Raw genomic sequence first — 21,962 nt, forward strand, 5'->3', positions numbered from 1 at the left:
GAGGGGCAGGGGGAGGAAGGCTTAGAACTGGGGTGAGGGATGGAGGACTTAGTTCGTGTTTGGGGCGGCTTGGGGCAGGAGGAAGACCAGGGGGTAGGAAGGAAGGGGGTACTCGGGGTAGGGAGGGAGGGTGGAATTGGGTGAAATGGTGGAACTCCCCACCTATAGGGTGGTGAGTTGAGATGTTGCAGTCCCCTCTGGGGTTCCTGAGGTGCTGGGTTGGGGTTCCACACTCCCCACTGGGATTGCTGGGTTGCGGGTTGAGGTTTCCTTGCTCCCTTCCCTCTGCCTGCGCCTTTTCCTTGCATCTGCTGCCTGTATTATCTCTGTCCTGGTCATGTCCCTCTGAAGGAATACCTGTCTGTAAATCGTTACATATTTCAGTTTGCTCTTTTTTGCTAGTATGTCCTCTTTGATGCAGTCGTTTTTGAGCACTACAACCGGTTTGAGATCAACCGGTCTTTGTCTTTATTGTACTAGCCAATCCGGAAAACTTTTCTATTTCTGTTTCAGCCCCTTCCAGACCTATCTCCCTTAGTGTCCCTGCCACTGCAGCGTTGTCCTTAGACCTCCATTCTTCCCTTGAGGAACCCTCTTGTTCCTTAACACCTATCACTATTCCAGCTCTTTTCCTTTCCAGTAACTGGCTGCGCATCTAGCTGCCTCCTGTGAGGTTACTACTTTCATTACAACTTCCTTGACTTGTTGTCACTTGTGACTTGTTGTGACTTGTAGCAGTTGTGACCTGTGGCTGTTGTGACCTGTGGCTGTTGTGACCTGTGGCTCCGAGTACACGCCGAGTACACGCCGAGTACTACATTGTTGACTGTGGAAATTGTAGTCTGGTACCAAAAGATGTAGGCAGTGTGTGGACAAGCTCGGTGTAGCAGGAGAGAAGAATGTGCATAATTGTTGCGTCCTTGGGTCGCTGGTGGAGCATTTAGATCCGGGGCGGATGGGCTCGGGCACCAGGACATTAGGAGGTAATCTAGGCACGTAGTTAGGACAACGAGGTAATCACATCTAGAGCTGAATTGTCCTGAAGGCGACGAAGTGTCGGAAACGCAAGCTGTAAGTCCTGTACTGCGCAAAGGGCTTGAGTCGGCCGAGTATCAAAATGCAGTGAACGTGTAGATGAATCTGATGACAGAGCAGCTGTCGTGGGCGTAGGACAAGCAGTGCCCTGGCAGCGACGGAGAGTCGGCAGGACAAGCTGAAGATCCAACATGATGTAATCATTGATGAGGCTGTCAGATGAGTGAGTAACGATCGTGGAGCAGCAAGCCGTAGTAGATGAAAATGCAGAGATGGACGCGATGAAAATCATAGCTGTGGCGAGGGTGTTGGCAACGTTCCATGACAGGTGGCTGCGGTACACAGCAAGCAGCAGCAGTAGAGGTCCAGTGAGAATCCATGTTGTAGTCCGTCGTGGCTGGGTATCGTCGAAACTCTCTGGGGTCACCAATGTAACGATTCTATTGTTACGTAAAGTATGGTGACAAATAAACACAGACACTAAGATACTATATATATATTTGGTCGAATATACAGAAGTACACAGGTGATACTTTGGTGTGAGTTGAGCGCACTGAGCGTCGGTACAGTATCTCGCAAGTGTCTGCTCTAGACCACACCTGAAAGTAGACTCTGGTTAATGTTTGCTATTCTGCTGCTTATATGCTCGGGCAACACCTCACCGTGTTGCCCGGGCAACGCCTCACCTCATTCATCTCCAAAGGTTGACAGGAATATTAACAATGCATTTGGAGCGAGTATATTATTGGGATAATCTACTCGCTACAAATATAATGCACACTCTCCAAAATTGATTTTTAAGTCTCTTCCAGACACATTTAAGAGGTCATGTGCATTGCATGCATTGACCAAACAGAGTTGCCCACCACATTCTGTTAAATTTATTAAAGTAACCGTGGGACGTCACATACAACCAGTTACCACCCTTCAGGTGGCTGGGAGATGTGATAGTTTATTAATTCCTCATCATTTAATTGTAGTGCTACAATTGTAGACGTTGTTAGATCAGGCAGGATTCAAGCTTAATGTTCAAAATGCACCCTGGCGGCTCAGAAATTCAAATTTCTGGGGTTCCAGGTGTGCCCAGACGGTATCCGACCTGACCCAGACTCTTGCCGCGCCATTGCTGACATGCCTACTCCAAGGACAGCAAAAGACGTGCGTAGGTTTTTTGGGGCGGCCGGATATTTTCGTCGTCATATTGAATGTTTCGCTGGCATTTCAGCACCCCTGACTGATCTGACAAAGAAAAATAGGAAGTTTGTTTGGAAATCTGAACATGACGAAGCCAATCGAAACTGAAAGACCAACTAATTACGACACCGGTATTGGCTATTCCTGATTTCGAGAAAGAGTGGGAGGTGCACACTGACGCCAGCGGTATAGCTATTGGCGCGTGCTTAATTCAGCGAGATGCGGATAATTTACACCATCCGGTAGCCTATTTCAGTAGGAAGGTCAAAGGACCTGAAGTTCATTCTTCAGCTATGGATCGGGAGGCACTGGCAGTAGTAGAATCAGTTAGGTATTTTGAGCCATACCTATTTCAGCGTCATTTTGTAATTTACACAGACCATCGAGCACATATTTACAAAAGCGAACAAAATGCCCACGAATGTCATGCTGGTCTCACGAACTTTCGGCCCACTCATTCCAGATTTTGTACAAGCCTGGTCCAGCACATGTTGTGGCAGATACGCTAAGTAGGAACATAGCGTCAGTTAAAGTTAACGAAAATATTGAAACAATTCCATCAGATAAAATGAAAGAATACCAGATGAGCGAGCCTAGATGGAAAGAGATTATTGAGTATTTAAAAGGAGGAAAATACCCCAAAATGAAAAAGAAATTACCCAGTCATGATTTTGAAATGAAACAGAGCGTCCTGTATTACGTCAATTGCCAGAATGATAGCGCAGTATTTCAACTAGTTATTCCGGACGCATTGCGGTCATCGGCGAGCTTGCACATGCATCTAAAATTACAGGGCATCCGGGGATATTTAAAACCCTTGTTAAAGGCAAAGTCCCTATTTTATTTCCCAGGGTTACTTTCTGAGGTAATCCACTACGTGAAGTCGTGCCCTCGTTTGCCAGAGGAAAGGAACCCTTAAGGTACAAGCCCTACTTCAGGAGTTTCCTGAAATTCGTGAACCGTTAGATCGTGTGGGGGCCGGTTTGATTGATTTACATCACAGCCATTGGGGGAACAGATACGTGTTGGTGCTGGTTGACCACCTCTCTAGGTACACTACACTAGTTGCGTTACCTCAGAAGGATTCTCGTACAGTTGCAGATGCATTCTTTCGTAGGTTCGTTACCTCCTAAAGGTAACGTTCGGGCCTTCTAAAGTTTTAGTCTCTGACCGGGGTCAAGAATTCAATGGCAATATATTTAGGGAAGTTTGTAAAATTTTAGAGACAACTTCGGCTTTTACAACAGCAAACTTCGTTTGCTTTTACCCACAAGCAAACGGCATGACAGAACGGACAAATCATTCAGTCAAGGATATGCTTGCAATCCTTGCCGAACATGACGCAAACTCTTGGGATGAACACCTACCCTATGTTCAATTAGCCTTGAATACTGCCATTCACCAATCGATTAACACCCAACCCCTTCATTTGTTTACTGGTAATTCATGCAATTTCCCCTCATGTCTGCTTAACAGACATAATATTGCATATGGGGAGGACTATCCTCTAGAGGTCCTTGGAAAAATGGGAAATGCTTGGAATATTGCAGCTGAAGCGTCCAAGAAGGCACGGAATCGGTATTGTCATTTCTATGACAAGAAAGTGCGCCCTCTTGAGTTGAAGGAAGGAAGTTTTGTATTGAGAGTGAATGAGTCTGCGCCCGCCAATCAGAGTAGGAAACTAGCTCCGAGGTGGCGAAGTCCGTATAGAGTAGTTAAAAGGGCGGGGCCGGTTAATCTTGTCATAAAAGGAGTATTCGAGGACCAGGTGGAATGGACAATTCATATAAATAATTTAAAACAATATCATGCTAGAGAGGAATTAGAACTGCCTTCAGCGGGTCTAGTTCCTGACTCAGCAGTGCTGACTCATGGCTTCACCGACGAGTCAGAGGATGAGGATGACCCTCTGTCATCGCTCATCAGTAGTCAGGTGCAGTCTCGCCACCCTATGGTGACGAGATCTCGCGCTATACAGTAAAGTAAATTCCTTGGTTAGTATAATTTAGTATTCAGTACATTTTCCTGTAGAGGCAATGAGGTGAACTATTACTATATTTAACTTGGGTAGCAACTTTTACCGTGCTCTGGGGTTCCACCTCCACCAAACCCAAAGTATATCTATGCGTCCGCTGTGTTGTGTCTGTCTGTTCCCAGGTCTGATTGGTACACCGACCCAGTTGTTCCAGCCACACGTGAACCCTTGTCTGTAAAGACCGAGGGGGAGGCACGTTACACAAAGCCCTCCCCCCACCAGCCCCAGTAACCCACACATCACCCTCCAAACACACACCGAAACTACGACGTTGGTACAACGTTCGAACAAGTTTTAACACCACCTAACCAGTTATAACAACCAATATATCAAGTTGTAACAACGTTCTAATACGTCATAAACACATTAAGCCAAGATGTAACAACTTTATTACAAGTTGTTACAAGCGGAAAATAGAGACAGTTTCGGTTTGTGTTTCCAGGGCAGTTACTTTGGGGATGAGTGACTATCCAAGAGTCACCCGGCCGACGCCTCACGTCACTAACGAGGTTGTCAGGGCCAGAGAGCTGTCCACATTACAGTAGTGACCGGAGGTGCCATACAACGCCGGGGTAGCCATCTCGAGATCACCACTACTCACCTCCTGTTGGTTGTTGTGACCTGTGGTTGTTGTGACCAGTAGTTGTTATGACCTGTAGTTGTTGTGCCCTGTGGTTGTTGTGCCCTGTGGTTGTTGTGACCTGTGGCTGTTGTGACCTGTGGTTGTTGTGACCAGTAGTTGTTTTGACCTGTAGTTGTTATGACCAGTGGTTGTTGTGACCCGTAGTTGTTATGACCTGTATCTGTTGCGCCTTGAGCGTTGTGACCTGTGCCTGTTGTGACATCTGTTTGATGTGACCTACATCTGTTGTGAGCTGTAGCTGTTGTGAGCTGAGGCTGTTGTGACCTGTGACTGATGTGACCTGTGGCTGTTGTGACCTGTTAGTGTTGTGACCTGTGGCTGTTGTGACCTGTTAGTGTTGTGACCTGTGACTGTTGTGACCTGTGACTGATGTGACCTGTGGCTGTTGTGACCTGTGACTGATGTGACCTGTGGCTGTTGTGACCTGTGACTGTTGTGACTGTTGTGACCTGTAATTAATATGACCGATGGCTGTTGTGACCTGTGGCAGTTGTGACCTGTGGCTGTTGTGACCTGTTACTGTTGTGACTGTTGTGACCAGTGGCTGTTGTGACCTGTGGCTGTTATGACCTGTGGTTGTAGTGACCTGTGGCTGTTATGACCTGTGGTTGTAGTGACCTGTGGCTGTAGTGATATTTGGCTGCTGTGACCTGTGACTGTTGTGACCTGTGACTGTTGCGACTTGAGCTGTTGTGACCTGTTACTGTTGTAACTGATGTGACCTGTGGTTGTTGTGACCTGTGGCTGATATGACCTGTGGTTGTTGTGACCTGTGACTGATATGACCTATGGTTGTTGTGACCTGTGACTGTTGTGACCTGTGGTTGTTGTGACCTGTGGCTGATATGACCTGTGGTTGTTGAGACCTGTGACTGATATGACCTATGGTTGTTGTGACCTGTGACTGTTGTGACCTGTGACTGTTGTGACCTGTGACTGTTGTGACCTGTGACTGTTGTGACCTGTGACTGTTGTGACCTGTGGTTGTTGTGACCTGTGACTGTTGTGACCTGTGACTGTTGTGATCTGTGACTGTTGTGACCTGTGACTGTTGTGACCTGTGGTTGTTGTGACCTGTGACTGTTGTGACCTGTGACTGTTGTGACCTGTGACTGTTGTGACCTGAGGCTGTTGTGACCTGTGACTGTTGTGACCTGTGACTGTTGTGACCTGTGACTGTTGTGACCTGTGGTTGTTGTGACCTGTGGCTGTTGTGACCTGTGACTGATATGACCTGTGGTTGTTGTGACCTGTGACTGTTGTGACCTGTGGTTGTTGTGACCTGTGGCTGTTGTGACCTGTGACTGATATGACCTGTGGTTGTTGTTACCTGTGACTGTTGTGACCTGTGGTTGTTGTGACCTGTGGCTGATATGACCTGTGGTTGTTGTGACCTGTGACTGTTGTGACCTGTGACTGATATGACCTGTGGTTGTTGTGACCTGTGGTTGTTGTTACCTGTGACTGTTGTGACCTGTGGTTGTTGTGACCTGTGGCTGATATGACCTGTGGTTGTTGTGACCTGTGGTTGTTGTGACCTGTGGCTGATATGACCTGTGGTTGTTGTGACCTGTGGTTGTTGTTACCTGTGGTTGTTGTGACCTGTGACTGTTGTGACCTGTGACTGATATGACCTGTGGTTGTTGTGACCTGTGGTTGTTGTGACCTGTGACTGTTGTGACCTGTGGTTGTTGTGACCTGTGACTGTTGTGACCTGTGGCTGTTGTGACCTGTGACTGTTGTGACCTGTGACTGTTGTGACCTGTGACTGTTGTGACCTGTGGTTGTTGTGACCTGTGACTGTTGTGACCTGTGGTTGTTGCGACCTGTGGCTGTTGTGACCTGTGGCTGTTGTGACCTGTGGCTGTTGTGACCTGTGGCTGTTGTGACTTGTGACCGTGAGTGTGGCCGTGTACCGTGAGTGTGGCCGTGTACCGTGAATGTGGCCGTGTACCGTGAGTGTGGCCGTGTACCGTGAGTGTGGCCGTGTACCGTGAGTGTGGCCGTGTACCGTGAATGTGGCCGTGTACCGTGACTGTGGCCGTGTACCGTGAGTGTGGCCGTGTACCGTGACTGTGGCCGTGTACCGTGAGTATGGCCGTGTACCGTGAATGTGGCCGTGTACCGTGAGTGTGGCCGTGTACCGTGACTGTGGCCGTGTACCGTGAATGTGGCCGTGTACCGTGACTGTGGCCGTGTACCGTGAATGTGGCCGTGTACCGTGAGTGTGGCCGTGTACCGTGACTGTGGCCGTGTACCGTGAATGTGGCCGTGTACCGTGAGTGTGGCCGTGTACCGTGAGTGTGGCTGTGTACCGTGACTGTGGCCGTGTACCGTGAGTGTGGCTGTGTACCGTGAGTGTGGCTGTGTACCGTGAGTGTGGCCGTGTACCGTGAGTGTGGCTGTGTACCGTGAGTGTGGCCGTGTACCGTGAGTGTGGCCGTGTACCGTGAATGTAGCTGTGTACCGTGAGTGTGGCTGTGTACCGTGAGTGTGGCTGTGTACCGTGAGTGTGGCCGTGTACCGTGAGTGTGGCTGTGTACCGTGAGTGTGGCCGTGTACCGTGAATGTGGCTGTGTACCGTGAGTGTGGCCGTGTACCGTGAGTGTGGCCGTGTACCGTGCGTGTGGCCGTGTACCGTGAGTGTGGCCGTGTAACGTGAATGTGGCCGTGTACCGTGAGTGTGGCCGTGTACCGTGAGTGTGGCTGTGTACCGTGAGTGTGGCCGTGTACCGTGAATGTGGCCGTGTACCGTGAGTGTGGCCGTGTACCGTGAGTGTGGCTGTGTACCGTGAGTGTGGCCGTGTACCGTGAGTGTGGCTGTGTACCGTGAGTGAGGCCGTGTACCGTGAATGTGGCTGTGTACCGTGAGTGTGGCCGTGTACCGTGAATGTGGCTGTGTACCGTGAGTGTGGCCGTGTACCGTGCGTGTGGCCGTGTACCGTGAGTGTGGCCGTGTACCGTGAGTGTGGCCGTGTACCGTGAGTGTGGCTGTGTACCGTGACTGTGGCCGTGTACCGTGAGTGTGGCCGTGAGTAGTAGGGTGGAAGACGCACAGGTACCTTTTTTTTTGGGGGAGAGGACCCCTGTGAGGTGTAAGACGCACAGGTACCTTTTTTTTTCAGGCCCGAGGACCCCTGTGAGGTGTAAGACTCACAGGTACCTTTTTTGTTTTTTCTGGAAATTCGTGTCTGGGAGTGAGGGTTTTCAGGTAAATTTTTGTCAGTCACAGATTTTAGAAGTAAGGATTTCTTATGATGAAAATAATTTCCGAGACTTAGAAGTTTGTTAAGGGCGTATGGGAGAAAATCAAATATCGTTTGTATCACTTTATGGTTTCCAGGAGAACTCTACAGACATATTTCACATGTTTTCAACTTACAAAAATCGTCTATGTAAGCCTTAGTTATTCATGTAAATTTAGAAAGTTATCTGTGTAAGTCAGGGTTTTCAGGGGCTCGTACCTCACACCCCCCTCCCTCCCCCTTACCTCGCAATCTCTCGCGTCACCTTTATTTACCTTACGCCCAGCCAGCCAGACGCTGCATACAGGTTACCTCTTATCTTATCTTATCCATAATAATATCTGGACCGTCCCTCTCTCTCTCTCTCTCCTCCTATTTCCTTACAGCTATTTTCAGAGTTTCAAATAATCATAGAAGTTTATTTATATGTTTATGACCGAATTTGTAAAAGGACCATTTTCAGAGAATATTGTCTTAGATGTTTTGTTAAGGAATACAGACAACTTATCCATAACATTTAGTTTTATATCCATTTACGGCTATTTCATCTGTAAAGACCAAAATTGAACAGAGCCCAGTTTAAGCTCATATTTCATCAGAGTCCAGTTTATACCGAAAATTCGCCAGAGTCTACTTTGAGAGCAAATTTCATCAGTGTCCTGTAATCTGTGAAAACTTGACCGAGTCCATTTTATACCCAATTTTCGGCAGAGTCCAGTTTATGCTCAAATTCACCAGAGTCTACTTTGAGAGCAAAATTAGTCAGAGACAGTTTTAAGCTCATATTTCATCAGAGTCCAATTATCAACAGAAATTCGCCAGAGTCTACTTTGAGAGCAAAATTCGTCAGAGACAGTTTTAAGCTCATATTTCATCAGAGTCCAATTATCAACAGAAATTCGCCAGAGTCTACTTTGAGAGCAAAATTCGTCAGAGACAGTTTTAAGCTCAAATTTCATCAGAGTCCAGTTTATACCGAAAATTCGCCAGAGTCTACTTTGTGCCAAAATATTCAGAGTCCAGTTCATGATCGAAATTAATCAGAGTCCAATTAAAGACCCAAATTTGACAGAGACCACATTTTCGCTACTAGCAGTCCAATCCCCCTAAAATTTTAAACAGTCATATTTCAGACGTAGTAAATAAGATCAAGTCAGTTACTGAGCTCCAGCTCTCGTCCCCACCTTAGTTCTCTTTCGTATCTTTGTAAATAACCCATCAATTTCCCTGAAATTTTTACCCTCTGTATTTCAGACATAGTAAATATGAAGTAAACAATTATAAAACTCTAGCTCTTGTCCTCTGTCCAAGCTCACTTTTGTAAATTCATTACTCTCAGTCCAAATCACCCAACTACATTTTCAGACATAGTAAATAAAAACCAGTTCAGTTATCAAGTTTCAACTCTTGTGCCCCAGCTTAGTTCATTTGTGCAAGTTCTTTATTTTCCAACTAAATCACCTGAGATTTAAGATCACCTTATTTTCTAACGTAGTAAAATTAATCTGGACATTAGCAAAGCTCCATTTCCTCAGCCTTAGATCATCAGACATAAATATATTCGATCAAGTCCCTCTCCAGCCTATCTGTTTATCTGAGTAATTACTTTACCCTTCTCATCCCCAACGTATCAATCCCCAACGTATCAAAACCTTCAATAATCATACTGTATTTGCATATTTTCTCTATATTCAGCTGTGTTCTTCACATTTTGTCCATGTTTTCTGTGTTCACTCCATGTTCTTCAAATGTTCACAGTCCCATTCAGTTCATATTTTCACAAGTATCTCCATTTTTTCTGTAATCTTTCTCTTAGTCTCATTACTTTCTCTACAAATTCTAGTCATATTTTCTATGTTTTCATGTTCATCACATGTTCTCTTTACAACTTTTATACTCAATATTCATGCTAACTTCCATATTTTTGTGTTCTTTGTCAATATTCATGTTCCTCTACAAGTTCATGTTCCTCACAAGATCACTTCGTTTTTCACCTTCACTTACATGTTTTCTACATTCTTTGTCATATTCTCCATGTTCTTCACAAGTCCATTGTTCATTCTTTGTATTCCCTATTCTCCTTATCATGTTTTCATGTTCTCTGTAAGTTCATATTCCCAGCATGTTCACTGTATTCATCAACTTTTCTTACATGTGTTCTTTGCCATGTTCCCCATATGTTCTCTGGGTTTTTCCCCTTACATGTTATCTAACGTTCCTTAACTAAAAAAATCTTTCACCAATCAACTAAAAACATAGTCACTTTCGTCATTTCTCAACTAAACTTATTATCCAGTCAACTAAAAATAGTCAGAAATAGCCTCGTTCAACACTGTTCTTAACTAAAACAACCTTTCGCTTAGCTAAAAATTGTCAAAGGAAACTTTTTCAACACTTTCGTAACTAAAATTATATGTCGCTAAGTAAGAAAAATTGTCAAAGGAATCTTTCCAGCACTGTTCTTAACTAAACTTATTCCCCAGTCATCAGAAATAACCGTGTTCTTCATGTTTCATTGTCATTTCATAACTAAAATTATCCATCAATCAACAGAAAAAGCCATGTTCATCATGTTTTGTCTTTTTGCTTAACTAAAATTATGTTTTGTCAAGTAAGAAAAATAACCAAAGATATCTTTCATCGCTGTTCTTAACTGACATTATACTTTGGGGAGCACAAAAAATAGTCTCCCTCGTCATGTTTTCTCTTTTTCCATAACTAAAAGTATTCATCAGTCAACTAAAAAATAGTTACTTCATCATGTTTCCTTGTCATTTCTTAACTGAAATATCACTTCTCTCATTTAAAATAGTCATGTGTAGCCTCTTTCCAACACTGTTCTTAACTAAAGTAACCTTTCACTTCGCTAAAATAGTCATATTCATCATTGTTCCTAACTAAATTATATGTCGTTAAGTAAGAAATATAGTCAAAGACACTCTTCGAGACATCAAGGACTTACTCAATGACATCAAAGTTGCACTCAAAGACATCCTTTGAGACTTCAATGGGACTCTTCGAGATATCAAAAGACACTCTCAAACACTCAAAATTTACTTGCATCCTCAAAGTTATTCTCAGAGGCATAAAAGTCATTCTCAGAGCTATCAAATTATTCTCGATGTCATCAAAAAGTATTTTCTCGTTCATCAAAGTTAATCTCAGAGTTAACAAAGGTAATCTCTAACTCACTCTCGTACATCAAAGTTGTTTCAAAGACATCAAAGTTAATCTCAGAGTTATCCAAAGATATTCTCATGTCCACAAAAGTTATTCTGAGCTATCAAAGTTAATCTCAAACATCTCCGTTCATAAAAGTTATTCTCTAAGAGCTATCAAAAGTTATTCTCAGTCATCAAAGTTATTCTAAGAGACGTCAAAGTTAATCCAAGACATCATCTTTCATCAAAGATATTCTCTCTAAGCCATCAATGTTCTTCTCTAAGACATAAAAGTTATTCTCTATGTCATCAAAAGTTATTCTCTGAGCTAGCAAAATACTACTCATGTTCTCAAAGACATTCTCCAATTCATCAATGTTGTTTCAAAGACATCAAAGTTAATCTCAGAGTTATCCAAAGACATTCTCAAAGTCATCTAAAGTTATTCTCTAAGACATCAAAGTTATTCTAAGAGTTATCAAAAGTTATTCTCAGTCATGTTATGTTATTCTCTAACTCACTTCCATTCATCAAAGACATTCTCTAAGCCCTCAAAGTTATTCTCTAAGACATCAAAGACATTCTCTAAGCCCTCAAAGTTATTCTCTAAGACAACAAAGTCATTCCCAGAGTCATCAAAAAGTTATTCTTCGAAACATAAAATTTGCTCTGTAAGATATCTTCGTTCATCAAACTTATTCTCAGAGATATCTAAAGTTATTCTCAGAACAATCAAAAGTTATTCTAAGACAACAAAGTTATTCTCAGAGCTACCCAAAGCTATTCTCAGAGTCACCTTCGTTCGTCAGAGAAACTTTCCAAAACATCGTTGTTCATCAAAGTTATTCTCAGAGGCATCAAAAGTTAATCTAAGACATCTTCTTTCATCAAAGTTATTTTCAGAGACATCTAAAGTTATTCTCAGAGCTATCAAACTTGTTCTCAGAGTCATCAAATGTTATTCTCGAAGTCATCAAAGATATTTTCAGAGACATCTAAAGTTAATTTCTATGTTATAAAAGTTATTCTCAGAGCCATCTAAAGTTAATCTTGCTCATCAAAGTTGTTCTCTAAGACATAAAAGTTATTCTCAGAGGCATCAAAGTGATCTCTAATTCACCTTCGTTCTCCCAAAGTTGTTCTCTAAGACACCTTCGTTCATCAAAGAAACTCTCCTTCTTCCATCATGTTATTCTTTAAGACATCTTCAGTCATAAAATTTCTCTCCAAAATGTAACTAGTTCAGCTTTTCATACCAAACCTGCATTTCTGTTAAAACATATTTTCTTAGTTGCTTTACCCTAAAACTGTTCTCTGAACTACACTGTTCAAACCTACGTAACCTATCCTCTCCACCCAATGTTACTTAGTTAACGTAACGTTCCTAAACCTAACTTTACCTATGTTACCTTACCTTACCTACCTTTCCTAACTTAACCTGCTTAACCTATCTTACCTATCTTACCTAACTTTACCTATCTTACCTAACTTTACCTATGTTACCTTACCTTACCTACCTTTCCTAACTTAACCTGCTTAACCTATCTTACCTATCTTACCTAACTTTACCTATCTTACCTAACTTAACTTTCATAACCTAACCTTACCTATCCTAACATAACTTACCTTACCTTCCCTATCTTACCTAACTTTACCTATCCTAACATAACTTACCTTACAAATCATACCTAACTTAACCTAACTTTACCTATCCTAACTTAACTTACCTAACTTATTCTGCTTAACCTAACTTACATTACCTAACTTAACCTGCTTAACCTAACTTATTTAACTTATCTTACCTATCCTAACCTAACTTGCTTTACCTAACTTAATCTTACATTCCCAAACTGATGTATCCTAACTTATCTAGTCAAACCAGGCATGATCTAACTTACTTAAGTATTCCTTCTTGTCTTTTGTGTTTCGTCAATCATTGTCTCATATTCATTTACTCTTTTCATTAGTTAATTTCTCAAATGGTCACTTATGCATTTCAAGTGCTATTTGTTAGAGATTGGATATTTAAGCATTTCAAAGAATTTTTGTTATATATGGGCATTTACTCATTTCAAGGGATAATTTCTCAAATGGACGTTTTTGCATTTCAAGTGTTATTTGTTTAAGATTGGGTGTTTAACCATTTCAAAGGTTTTTGTTATATATGGGAACTTACTCGTTTCAAGGGCCAATTTCTCAAATGGTCATTTTTGCAGATCAAGGGTTATTTGTTAAAGTTCTTCAAGTTGCTCATAAGTTGTATTTATTATGTTTGTTATCATTTATTCTTATTCCCCAACCCCTTAACCTAACCTCTTGTAATCGTAGTGTATTTGGTAGGTTCTATCATATGTTCTTATTCCCCAACCCTTTAACCTAACCTTTCAGATGAAGTTTATGGTGTTTTTGACGTATTTGTTGAATATATTATCCTTTTCCTAACCTTTCAGATGTAGTTTTGTTTCTCCTTTTTGTATATTTTTACCCAAACCCACCATCCCACTTAACCTTCTTTCCTTCTTTTACTTTGTTTTCGCATATAAGTTCATTCTTTATCTTAGTAATAATAAAATTACAATAGTAAAGAATCAGATCTACTAAGACTTGAAATTGAGAAAAACAAGAGAGCAAGTGAGTGAGAGCATGAAAAGAGGAGAACAGAGTAAGAGAGAGGGGGAGGAAGAGCATGGGAGCACTAAGACTTGAATTTGAGAAAAAGAAAAACTAAGTGAATGAGAGTGAGGGTGTGAGAATGGGGGCATTAAGACTTGAATTTGAGAAAGAAGAGAGCATTTGAGCAAATGAGGGAGAGAGAGGGGGAGGAAGAGAGAGAATAAGGGAGAGAGATAGAAAAGGAGGGTTAGAAGGAGTAGGAGAATCAAAGTAAAAGAAGGAAAGAAGGTTTGGGTAAAAATATACAAAAAGGAGAAACAAAACTACATCTGAAAGGTTAGGAAAAGGATAATATATTCAACAAATACGTCAAAAACACCATAAACTTCATCTGAAAGGTTAGGTTAAAGGGTTGGGGAATAAGAACATATGATAGAACCTACCAAATACACTACGATTACAAGAGGTTAGGTTAAGGGGTTGGGGAATAAGAATAAATGATAACAAACATAATAAATACAACCTATGAGCAACTTGAAGAACTTTAACAAATAACCCTTGATCTGCAAAAATGACCATTTGAGAAATTGGCCCTTGAAACGAGTAAGTTCCCATATATAACAAAAACCTTTGAAATGGTTAAACACCCAATCTTAAACAAATAACACTTGAAATGCAAAAACGTCCATTTGAGAAATTATCCCTTGAAATGAGTAAATGCCCATATATAACAAAAATTCTTTGAAATGCTTAAATATCCAATCTCTAACAAATAGCACTTGAAATGCATAAGTGACCATTTGAGAAATTAACTAATGAAAAGAGTAAATGAATATGAGACAATGATTGACGAAACACAAAAGACAAGAAGGAATACTTAAGTAAGTTAGATCATGCCTGGTTTGACTAGATAAGTTAGGATACATCAGTTTGGGAATGTAAGATTAAGTTAGGTAAAGCAAGTTAGGTTAGGATAGGTAAGATAAGTTAAATAAGTTAGGTTAAGCAGGTTAAGTTAGGTAATGTAGGTAAGTTAGGTTAAGCAGTACTCTGAGTACTCTGAGAATAGCTTTGGGTAGCTCTGAGAATAACTTTGTTGTCTTAGAATAACTTTTGATTGTTCTGAGAATAACTTTAGATATCTCTGAGAATAAGTTTGATGAACGAAGATATCTTACAGAGCAAATTTTATGTTTCGAAGAATAACTTTTTGATGACTCTGGGAATGACTTTGTTGTCTTAGAGAATAACTTTGAGGGCTTAGAGAATGTCTTTGATGTCTTAGAGAATAACTTTGAGGGCTTAGAGAATGTCTTTGATGAATGGAAGTGAGTTAGAGAATAACATAACATGACTGAGAATAACTTTTGATAACTCTTAGAATAACTTTGATGTCTTAGAGAATAACTTTAGATGACTTTGAGAATGTCTTTGGATAACTCTGAGATTAACTTTGATGTCTTTGAAACAACATTGATGAATTGGAGAATGTCTTTGAGAACATGAGTAGTATTTTGCTAGCTCAGAGAATAACTTTTGATGACATAGAGAATAACTTTTATGTCTTAGAGAAGAACATTGATGGCTTAGAGAGAATATCTTTGATGAAAGATGATGTCTTGGATTAACTTTGACGTCTCTTAGAATAACTTTGATGACTGAGAATAACTTTTGATAGCTCTTAGAGAATAACTTTTATGAACGGAGATGTTTGAGATTAACTTTGATAGCTCAGAATAACTTTTGTGGACATGAGAATATCTTTGGATAACTCTGAGATTAACTTTGATGTCTTTGAAACAACTTTGATGTACGAGAGTGAGTTAGAGATTACCTTTGTTAACTCTGAGATTAACTTTGATGAACGAGAAAATACTTTTTGATGACATCGAGAATAATTTGATAGCTCTGAGAATGACTTTTATGCCTCTGAGAATAACTTTGAGGATGCAAGTAAATTTTGAGTGTTTGAGAGTGTCTTTTGATATCTCGAAGAGTCCCATTGAAGTCTCAAAGGATGTCTTTGAGTGCAACTTTGATGTCTTTGAGTAAGTCCTTGATGTCTCGAAGAGTGTCTTTGACTATATTTCTTACTTAACGACATATAATTTAGTTAGGAACAATGATGAATATAACTATTTTAGCGAAGTGAAAGGTTACTTTAGTTAAGAACAGTGTTGGAAAGAGGCTACACATGACTATTTTAAATGAGAGAAGTGATATTTCAGTTAAGAAATGACAAGGAAACATGATGAAGTAACTATTTTTTAGTTGACTGATGAATACTTTTAGTTATGGAAAAAGAGAAAACATGACGAGGGAGACTATTTTTTGTGCTCCCCAAAGTATAATGTCAGTTAAGAACAGCGATGAAAGATATCTTTGGTTATTTTTCTTACTTGACAAAACATAATTTTAGTTAAGCAAAAAGACAAAACATGATGAACATGGCTTTTTCTGTTGATTGATGGATAATTTTAGTTATGAAATGACAATGAAACATGAAGAACACGGTTATTTCTGATGACTGGGGAATAAGTTTAGTTAAGAACAGTGCTGGAAAGATTCCTTTGACAATTTTTCTTACTTAGCGACATATAATTTTAGTTACGAAAGTGTTGAAAAAGTTTCCTTTGACAATTTTTAGCTAAGTGAAAGGTTGTTTTAGTTAAGAACAGTGTTGAACGAGGCTATTTCTGACTATTTTTAGTTGACTGGATAATAAGTTTAGTTGAGAAATGACGAAAGTGACTATGTTTTTAGTTGATTGGTGAAAGATTTTTTTAGTTAAGGAACGTTAGATAACATGTAAGGGGAAAAACCCAGAGAACATATGGGGAACATGGCAAAGAACACATGTAAGAAAAGTTGATGAATACAGTGAACATGCTGGGAATATGAACTTACAGAGAACATGAAAACATGATAAGGAGAATAGGGAATACAAAGAATGAACAATGGACTTGTGAAGAACATGGAGAATATGACAAAGAATGTAGAAAACATGTAAGTGAAGGTGAAAAACGAAGTGATCTTGTGAGGAACATGAACTTGTAGAGGAACATGAATATTGACAAAGAACACAAAAATATGGAAGTTAGCATGAATATTGAGTATAAAAGTTGTAAAGAGAACATGTGATGAACATGAAAACATAGAAAATATGACTAGAATTTGTAGAGAAAGTAATGAGACTAAGAGAAAGATTACAGAAAAAATGGAGATACTTGTGAAAATATGAACTGAATGGGACTGTGAACATTTGAAGAACATGGAGTGAACACAGAAAACATGGACAAAATGTGAAGAACACAGCTGAATATAGAGAAAATATGCAAATACAGTATGATTATTGAAGGTTTTGATATGTTGGGGATTGATACGTTGGGGATGAGAAGGGTAAAGTAATTACTCAGATAAACAGATAGGCTGGAGAGGGACTTGATCGAATATATTTATGTCTGATGATCTAAGGCTGAGGAAATGGAGCTTTGCTAATGTCCAGATTAATTTTACTACGTTAGAAAATAAGGTGATCTTAAATCTCAGGTGATTTAGTTGGAAAATAAAGAACTTGCACAAATGAACTAAGCTGGGGCACAAGAGTTGAAACTTGATAACTGAACTGGTTTTTATTTACTATGTCTGAAAATGTAGTTGGGTGATTTGGACTGAGAGTAATGAATTTACAAAAGTGAGCTTGGACAGAGGACAAGAGCTAGAGTTTTATAATTATTTACTTCATATTTACTATGTCTGAAATACAGAGGGTAAAAATTTCAGGGAAATTGATGGGTTATTTACAAAGATACGAAAGAGAACTAAGGTGGGGACGAGAGCTGGAGCTCAGTAACTGACTTGATCTTATTTACTACGTCTGAAATATGACTGTTTAAAATTTTAGGGGGATTGGACTGCTAGTAGCGAAAATGTGGTCTCTGTCAAATTTGGGTCTTTAATTGGACTCTGATTAATTTCGATCATGAACTGGACTCTGAATATTTTGGCACAAAGTAGACTCTGGCGAATTTTCGGTATAAACTGGACTCTGATGAAATTTGAGCTTAAAACTGTCTCTGACGAATTTTGCTCTCAAAGTAGACTCTGGCGAATTTCTGTTGATAATTGGACTCTGATGAAATATGAGCTTAAAACTGTCTCTGACGAATTTTGCTCTCAAAGTAGACTCTGGCGAATTTCTGTTGATAATTGGACTCTGATGAAATATGAGCTTAAAACTGTCTCTGACTAATTTTGCTCTCAAAGTAGACTCTGGTGAATTTGAGCATAAACTGGACTCTGCCGAAAATTGGGTATAAAATGGACTCGGTCAAGTTTTCACAGATTACAGGACACTGATGAAATTTGCTCTCAAAGTAGACTCTGGCGAATTTTCGGTATAAACTGGACTCTGATGAAATATGAGCTTAAACTGGGCTCTGTTCAATTTTGGTCTTTACAGATGAAATAGCCGTAAATGGATATAAAACTAAATGTTATGGATAAGTTGTCTGTTTTCCTTAACAAAACATCTAAGACAATATTCTCTGAAAATGGTCCTTTTACAAATTCGGTCATAAACATATAAATAAACTTCTATGATTATTTGAAACTCTGAAAATAGCTGTAAGGAAATAGGAGGAGAGAGAGAGAGAGAGGGACGGTCCAGATATTATTATGGATAAGATAAGATAAGAGGTAACCTGTATGCAGCGTCTGGCTGGCTGGGCGTAAGGTAAATAAAGGTGACGCGAGAGATTGCGAGGTAAGGGGGAGGGAGGGGGGTGTGAGGTACGAGCCCCTGAAAACCCTGACTTACACAGATAACTTTCTAAATTTACATGAATAACTAAGGCTTACATAGACGATTTTTGTAAGTTGAAAACATGTGAAATATGTCTGTAGAGTTCTCCTGGAAACCATAAAGTGATACAAACGATATTTGATTTTCTCCCATAAGCCCTTAACAAACTTCTAAGTCTCGGAAATTATTTTCATCATAAGAAATCCTTACTTCTAAAATCTGTGACTGACAAAAATTTACCTGAAAACCCTCACTCCCAGACACGAATTTCCAGAAAAAACAAAAAAGGTACCTGTGAGTCTTACACCTCACAGGGGTCCTCGGGCCTGAAAAAAAAAAAGGTACCTGTGCGTCTTACACCTCACAGGGGTCCTCTCCCCCCAAAAAAAAGGTACCTGTGCGTCTTCTACCCTACTACTGCCGTGTACAGTGACTGTGGCCGTGTACCGTGCGTGTGGCCGTGTACCGTGAGTGTGGCCGTGTACTGTGAGTGTGGCCGTGTACCGTGACTGTGGCCGTGTACCGTGAGTGTGGCCGTGTACCGTGAGTGTGGCTGTGTACCGTGAGTGTGGCCGTGTACCGTGAGTGTGGCCGTGTACCGTGAGTGTGGCCGTGTACAGTGACTGTGACTGTGTACCGTGAGTGTGGCCGTGTACCGTGAGTGTGGCCGTGTACCGTGAGTGTGGCCGTGTACCGTGACTGTGACCGTGTACCGTGACTGTGGCCGTGTACCGTGACTGTGACCGTGTACCGTGACTGTGGCCGTGTACCGTGAGTGTGGCCGTGTACCGTGAGTGTGGCCGTGTACCGTGAGTGTGGCCGTGTACCGTGAGTATGGCCGTGTACCGTGACTGTGACCGTGTACCGTGAGTATGGCCGTGTACCGTGACTGTGACCGTGTACCGTGACTGTGGCCGTGTACCGTGAGTGTGGCCGTGTACCGTGAGTGTGGCCGTGTACCGTGAGTGTGGCCGTGTACCGTGACTGTGGCCGTGTACCGTGACTGTGGCCGTGTACCGTGAGTGTGGCCGTGTACCATGAGTGTGGCCGTGTACCGTGACTGTGGCCGTGTACCGTGAGTGTGGCCGTGTACCGTGAGTGTGGCCGTGTACCGTGAGTGTGGCCGTGTACCGTGAGTGTGGCCGTGTACAATGACTGTGGCCGTGTACCGTGAGGGTGGCCGTGTACCGTGAGTGTGGCCGTGTACCGTGAGTGTGGCCGTGTACCGTGAGTGTGGCTGTGTACCGTGAGTGTGGCCGTGTACCGTGAGTGTGGCCGTGTACCGTGAGTGTGGCCGTGTACCGTGAGTGTGGCCGTGTACCGTGAGTGTGGCCGTGTACCGTGAATGTGGCCGTGTACCGTGAGTGTGGCCGTGTACCGTGAGTGTGGCCGTGTACCGTGAATGTGGCCGTGTACCGTGAGTGTGGCCGTGTACCGTGAGTGTGGCCGTGTACCGTGAATGTGGCCGTGTACCGTGAGTGTGGCCGTGTACCGTGAGTGTGGCCGTGTACCGTGAGTGTGGCCGTGTACCGTGAATGTGGCCGTGTACCGTGAGTGTGGCCGTGTACCGTGAATGTGGCCGTGTACCGTGAGTGTGGCCGTGTACCGTGAATGTGGCCGTGTACCGTGAGTGTGGCCGTGTACCGTGAGTGTGGCCGTGTACCGTGAATGTGGCCGTGTACCGTGAGTGTGGCCGTGTTCCGTGAGTGTGGCCGTGTACCGTGAATGTGGCCGTGTACCGTGAGTGTGGCCGTGTACCGTGAGTGTGGCCGTGTACCGTGAATGTGGCCGTGTACCGTGAGTGTGGCCGTGTACCGTGAGTGTGGCCGTCTACCGTGAGTGTGGCCGTGTACCGTGAATGTGGCCGTGTACCGTGAGTGTGGCCGTGTACCGTGAATGTGGCCGTGTACCGTGAGTGTGGCCGTGTACCGTGACTGTAGCCGTGTACCGTGACTGTAGCCGTGTACCGTGAGTGTGGCCGTGTACCGTGAGTGTGGCCGTGTACCGTGAGTGTGGCCGTGTACCGTGAGTGTGGCCGTGTACCGTGAGTGTAGCCGTGTACCGTGAGTGTGGCCGTGTACCGTGAATGTGGCCGTGTACCGTGAGTGTGGCCGTGTACCGTGAGTGTGGCCGTGTACCGTGAGTATGGCCGTGTACCGTGACTGTGACCGTGTACCGTGAGTATGGCCGTGTACCGTGACTGTGGCCGTGTACCGTGACTGTGGCCGTGTACCGTGAGTGTGGCCGTGTACCGTGAGTGTGGCCGTGTACCGTGAGTGTGGCCGTGTACCGTGAGTGTAGCCGTGTACCGTGACTGTGGCCGTGTACCGTGAGTGTGGCCGTGTACCGTGAGTGTGGCCGTGTACCGTGACTGTGGCCGTGTACCGTGAGTGTGGCCGTGTACCGTGAGTGTGGCCGTGTACCGTGAGTGTGGCCGTGTACCGTGAGTGTGGCCGTGTACCGTGAGTGTGGCCGTGTACAATGACTGTGGCCGTGTACCGTGAGGGTGGCCGTGTACCGTGAGTGTGGCCGTGTACCGTGAGTGTGGCCGTGTACCGTGAGTGTGGCTGTGTACCGTGAGTGTGGCCGTGTACCGTGAGTGTGGCCGTGTACCGTGAGTGTGGCCGTGTACCGTGAGTGTGGCCGTGTACCGTGAGTGTGGCCGTGTACCGTGAATGTGGCCGTGTACCGTGAGTGTGGCCGTGTACCGTGAGTGTGGCCGTGTACCGTGAATGTGGCCGTGTACCGTGAGTGTGGCCGTGTACCGTGAGTGTGGCCGTGTACCGTGAATGTGGCCGTGTACCGTGAGTGTGGCCGTGTACCGTGAGTGTGGCCGTGTACCGTGAGTGTGGCCGTGTACCGTGAATGTGGCCGTGTACCGTGAGTGTGGCCGTGTACCGTGAATGTGGCCGTGTACCGTGAGTGTGGCCGTGTACCGTGAATGTGGCCGTGTACCGTGAGTGTGGCCGTGTACCGTGAGTGTGGCCGTGTACCGTGACTGTGGCCGTGTACCGTGAGTGTGGCCGTGTACCGTGAGTGTGGCCGTGTACCGTGAATGTGGCCGTGTACCGTGAGTGTGGCCGTGTACCGTGAGTGTGGCCGTGTACCGTGAATGTGGCCGTGTACCGTGAGTGTGGCCGTGTACCGTGAGTGTGGCCGTCTACCGTGAGTGTGGCCGTGTACCGTGAATGTGGCCGTGTACCGTGAGTGTGGCCGTGTACCGTGAATGTGG

The sequence above is a fragment of the Procambarus clarkii genome, chromosome 13, assembly GCF_040958095.1.
Source record: "Procambarus clarkii isolate CNS0578487 chromosome 13, FALCON_Pclarkii_2.0, whole genome shotgun sequence".
NCBI classification, from domain to species: Eukaryota; Metazoa; Arthropoda; class Malacostraca; order Decapoda; family Cambaridae; genus Procambarus; species Procambarus clarkii.